At 38.7% G+C, this 5,754-nt stretch overlaps 1 protein-coding gene across 1 annotated transcript in view; it reads left to right on the top strand.

Annotated features, from left to right (window-relative positions):
* Positions 1 to 3,180: 3,180 nt before the first annotated feature.
* The window catches only part of LOC106934652 (cysteine/serine-rich nuclear protein 1), a 13,287-nt gene continuing 10,713 nt past the window's right edge, over positions 3,181 to 5,754 (top strand). The window contains exon 1 of the mRNA XM_015014687.1: positions 3,181 to 3,348. The gene's annotated coding sequence lies outside the window, so the exon portion shown is untranslated. The remainder of the gene's footprint in view (positions 3,349 to 5,754) is intronic.

Raw genomic sequence — 5,754 nt, 5'->3', positions numbered from 1 at the left:
GATATAATAAAGATTTATTTACTTACTTATTTACTTATTTATTCTTCTTTTTATTGTGTTTATAACCTCAACTGCCTCCAGTCACAGAACACAATGAAGATGTCTGTTTGTGAGAAAAGAAAAAAAAAATACACATACAAGGTTAATAGCCTTGCTGCAACCTGTGATTAATGTAATTAATACCATATTCCATTTTTAAAATAAATTTATGATATTTTAAGTCCTTAATTTTAGATGCATGAATTTAAGACTTTTAAAGGATGTACGAACAACCACGAAAAAGCAGCAGTGACATCACTGACAGACATGTTAAGAAATCTGGTCAGGAGTCTGGATCAGTTGACACTTTCGTTGTTACGCTAATATAGTTGATAAGCAAAACAGTCACTGTACATATGCCACTGCTGGTCTAACTCCATTCAGTCTGAAGCAACCCATTAATTTTCCACCATGACTCGTTTCTGTTCTCTTTGCGCTGTAAGAGCGCAGGCTAAAAAAAGGATCCACCCCCACTTCACCCCCCTTCCTGACACATTAGGACACATGCAAGTCACAGTGTGACAGGCTGCTTGGGCAACAGGAAACTCCAACTGTATTGCACAGATGTATTTTTGGTCCAGGCAGTGCAATTGTCCTATAAATAGCCTCAAAGCCTAACAGAACTCTTTTGATCATGTGCTATGAGTGAGTCGCACCAAGATGCACGGCGTGGATTAGCTGCGGTGTTGCTAAAAGTCCACCGCGTGCTGCTACCTGTTTGTGCTGTTTCACTGTACTGATCCTCCTTCTGTCTCTCTCCCTGGTGTTTACTCCTCGTGCAGGTCGCTGACAGCGGAGCGAAGCGAGTGCAGAGCACTGTAGTGATCCCATCTAAAGTGGGTCACTCTCTTGTAACACACTTACACGGAGAGCTGAGGTCAGCAGGCTGTCTGTCCAACCTCTGGTCAGAGTATTTGGACTAACAGATACTTAGGCGCCCAGAGCAATTTCTTTTTATTCAACTTGTCGGAGTGAGGCGTATCGACGTGGAGGTCAAACCACAGGCTCATTTGGTGTTTTAGTCTTTCCCTTCATCTGTCTACCCATCTGTTTATCTGATGCACTCTGTGTCTGTCTTCTCGAGAGCTCAGCTTCATTTTTCTTTCTGCAGAGTAGCCTGTGATTATCTTTAAAAGCAGATTCACTGGAATGTTAATCCTTTAATTTTCTCCACTCACTAGTTTTTTCTTTTTTTCTCTTTTTTTTTTTTGGTGTGTGTTTGCACTGAAATTTCTCCCCCTGGCACTGTCATGTGCATAAATAAACTTCAGTCACGTTGGCATTTGTTTATAAAGCATAACACGAAAATCTGAAAATAGGATTTCTTTGAGCAAAAAGATTCTGCGGATTTACACCAACATCCATAATCCGTGTTTCCATCTGCAGCGCCTCTTCGCCGAAGGAGACTTCCTGGAGTTTTTGGAACGGCGGCGTTAGAGGAATCATGTTTCAAAAAACCAGCACCAATACCAGGGAGAGTGTGTCACCAGAAACAAGTGCTTAATCACCAGATTCATGACAGGTTTGGAGGGCTTCGGACATGTCCCCTAAGGGAATAATAAACAAACTGGACTTCTTTACCAATAATTCACGTATTTTCTGAGCCCCATAAATGATAACATTTAAGTAAAATCTTATTGCTTTCTTCTAACAATGGCTTTCGTCTTGCCACTCAACTATCAGTAGATCTTCAGTTTCTTATTTTTTGTCTGTCTGGCCATGTTTAACTTATACCTAGTGCACATTGGTCACTTTGGGTGGATAAAGTGCTGCATAAATATAGATCAGTCGATTGAAGATGACATGAGAGTCCTGTCTCATGTGGATTATCACTGAGACAAAGACAGAAGTTGAAGTTGTGTCAAGCTCTTTGCCTTTTTCAACAAACGATTCAACAGTGTTACTCAGATTGCTTGGGATATTAAGTTAAATGTGGATGCAAAAAAAGCATATCCAGTCCGTGGGTTTTGGGTACATACAGCATATACAGTCATATTCAGTAAACTAGAATATGATATACAAAATTTCAGCCTTTGAACAGGTATTAAACTTATGTTAAGCCCACATTTCTGTTTTTAAAATATTTGTTTTAATGGTTGGATTACATCAATTTTAAATGTTATCCGACCAATTTAAATTTTAAATGTAATGTTTTTTTTTAGCTGTAAAAAACAGCATAACATCATAACAGAAATAAAAGCTTTCAAGCATCCATCTGTGTGCAATTATATGGGGTTCCATTTGTATGTTTCAATTAGGGATAAACTTCTTGAAATAAGTTGACTTTTTAGTCAATCTAATTTATTGGGTCTGATAGGTGGTTGCAAACATGAATGATATTGTTCAAAGTTATGATGAATATAAAACTTTTTATGTTTCACTTATGATTTTGAAGAGCTGTCATTGAAATTTTACCAAAAAAAACTAAAAAATCCTGAAACACTTTCTAGCTATTGTGTATCACCCAAGAATATCAGTAACCATCCCGTTAAAATCCTTTTGGACAGATAAAACGCTGTTCTCAATCTAATTAAATTGCTATATTTCACTCACAATCGTTACTACAAATTTATCAACATCCTCTAAATATCAGTGAGCCTCTTTTTCACTTTAAATTAAAGGGAGCAAGCAAACAGAGGAGGTGAGTAAAAACCCTGGGCTGTTTTCCCAGTCACCAGCTGGAGGGTTAAAGGTTCTTTATTTACTAGCTCGTCATTACTGGTGCAAACTGCTCCAGTGTGAACACAACAGACAGGAATCTGTGGGCAGCACCGAGAGTCATGAGTGTCTACCGCCTCTGCGTGTGTCACAGCCTGCGTCAGGACAGACGGATAAGACACACAGAAGGACATGTCCCAAACAAGAGGAGGCTCTGCGCGGCGCTTCCTGCTTCGCTTAACCTGGCTTTGCGATAAATGTAATTTAGAAAAATGTAAAGGTTTCGGTATTCTTTAGCTGGAGCTAAAGTCTAACATTAAGATTAAACTGTCAAAATGTTTTTGAGGTCTAACAATATTTTATCGTTTAGTCGTGATTCACAGAAAGCGGTAATGTTGCTGTTAGCATAGCTAACGATCTGGGCAGTTGTGCGCAGGTGCGAGATTCCAGGCGGTTTCAGAACGGTGAACTATCTTGACACAGCCTGTGTCTTTGGCTGCTCCCAGCCAGTCCTCTCATATTCTCACTAGTACTACTGTGCAGCTTCACATAAACAGAACAAAATGCTCAGCTGGCCCGACGGTAGCCGAGAGCTGTAACTTCGTGACAGTCTCAGAGCTTCTTCACTAGCATGCTCATCTTTACTTTATGGTAAGTAACTACAAAAAAATATATAGGAATACAAGCGTAATGCGCTTGTATTCCTCAGTGTTACAGTTTGTAATTTGTTCAACCCATAGTTGCCTAATCGTTTTAATGATAATTATGTAGCTAAAGTGAATATGATTTATGGGCAATTAATTGGTAATTATTGGCAATTGTACAATTTTTATGATTAAAATAAACATATGAACTTTAGAGAAACTTCCACCTCTTGTTTCAAGAAGTTTATGACTGTGGTGCTGTGGAGCCGTCTTTTTGGAAATGTGCCCAGTTTTAAATGGAGCCTGTGGCACAGCAGTGTTTGTGGCGTACAGAAAGCGGGGAACACTGTTGTCATTGTAGCTGACATGAACCCAGTGTGTGCGAGTGTGTGTGAGTGTGTGTGCGTGTTCCTCGGCGAAAAGGTCAGGAGGTCAGCTGCCTAATGACTGTTATTATGCCAAACAGGAAACGACCCCTGCGCTGCTTCAGTGCAAACCCAGTGTGACATGCGCGCAACATTCCTGCAGGGAACGCGAAAGGGAAAAAAAGAAAGAAAGAAGAAGTAATTCTAAGTAATGTAACAGTGTAACGTCGTCAGAACATGAATTTATTGACAGTCGGTCTTCGGGTTCACGTGCACGCGCACCTGCACTGTGCGCTGCCGCCGCTGCTTTGAACCTTTAAATTATTGATGCGGTCTCAGTGGATACCTAGATGTGCAGCGAGTCTTTCTGCTCTGTCAGATATGTAATAAATGGGATGGAACTGGGACAGGAGGCTGTCCTTACACTTACTCTGTGCCGCAGTATTAATTGGAAATGCTGCCACTGTTTCTTTTGTGTTAAATCTGTGGAAACATTTGTTTCGCAGGAGAGATAAAAACACTGTCATGCAGGGAGATTCACTGTTTGAGTGTTCTTCCCAAAGAAGCTGACTGAGTTGTCTCTTGTTTCACCTCTGTTTTTTTGTTGTTTTTTTTAAACAATGAATCCAGGACATTGTCTTCTTTTAATACGCACACGCACACACAGTCTCACTGATTCAAGTCACCAGAAAGCCTTACCTGTTATGCACTACTTAGGGCAAGATAATGGCCATTAATTCATACTGAGCTATGTTATGCTTTCCTTTATAATAAGTGAATTATCTATTTTAGCTCCTTTGTACAAGCTGTACATTTGTTCAGAGGTGAAACAATCAAGCAGCCACAGATTAGAGTCGACCGTCTTTCAATGGAATTCAAATACAAATGTAATTTATTAATCCCAAAGGGAAATTAAGTTGAATTGGTGATGTGATAAACCAGACTTTAGAAAAGGCTTACAAGGGCAGTAGCTCAGGGCACCAAGATTTTTGGAGGAAAGAGGGGCTCCCAAAAATAAGTGTGTATGCTGTGTATGTTTTACAAAGTCATATGCTTATTTCACATGTGATGTTTGTTTTTTAGTGTTGGATTTTTATAAATTTAAACTTGACTCAAATATTTTAAGTTTATCATATTTTCAAGCCCAACATGAAGACATTTACTGGACATTTTAAACCAATCAATCAAATGTACAGGCCTACCTATTAATGCTATGTGATTTGCATGAGTAAAATATTTTTATTTATTTTTTCTGGAATTATGGCACCAAAACAGGCTTCAGCCCACGAGCCCTTATTCTTCTAAATCCGGCCCTGGTGGCATGCAAGTTTAACACTGTATACTTACCAATTCATTAAATGCATTAAAACTAACACCTCTCACCATTTTTACCATTTTAGTTTATTAAATTGTAGATACATATAAAGACATGTGCTTTGATGCATAAAAGGTTATAATCTTGTTTTCTAGTTGTTGTTTTTTAAAATAAAATAAAAAAGCCTGATTAGTGCATCTCTACTCAGATTGTAAGATAGCAGTACATTTGTTTTTTGTTTGCTGTTTTTCTTCAAAAGTGTGACAGCAAACAGAATGACGTGCCATTATTAAAAAAAGAAATGTTGTAAATAGAAATCAAATTTCGACCTTAGGTTTCACTCTGTTGTGATTGTGTAATCAGACAAACTAGTTTAAATTGAGGCTGCATTACATTAGGAAATCAGTTTGTCTGTTTTGTTTCACCCCAACATCAATCAGTAACTTTCACCGTGGGAAATCGTTCATTGTTCTCTGACGGCCCTTTCTTTCAGCGCTCTCTTCGGCTAAGATCTGTTTCCCTCAAAGTGCTCCTGTTTGGATTTGTTTTCCATGTTCGTATCCAAAAATAGCAGCCTCTTGATCGCCCAGCCCTAAGCATGCAACCGCTGGACGCTCCGTTTCCATGTATTCACAAAAAAAAAAAAAAAAAAAAAAAAAAAAAAAAAAAAATTAAGGATCACCTTGAAAGTTATTTTTCCACAAGGAAAAAGAAAAAGATGCCGGAAAATGGA

Source organism: Poecilia latipinna, unplaced genomic scaffold (assembly GCF_001443285.1).
Source record: "Poecilia latipinna isolate Pla-1442-1.1 unplaced genomic scaffold, P_latipinna-1.0 Scaffold1839, whole genome shotgun sequence".
In the NCBI taxonomy this organism is placed as follows: domain Eukaryota; kingdom Metazoa; phylum Chordata; class Actinopteri; order Cyprinodontiformes; family Poeciliidae; genus Poecilia; species Poecilia latipinna.
The sequence above is the reverse complement of the archived record's forward strand: the minus strand, read 5'-3'. Positions and strand labels throughout refer to the sequence as shown.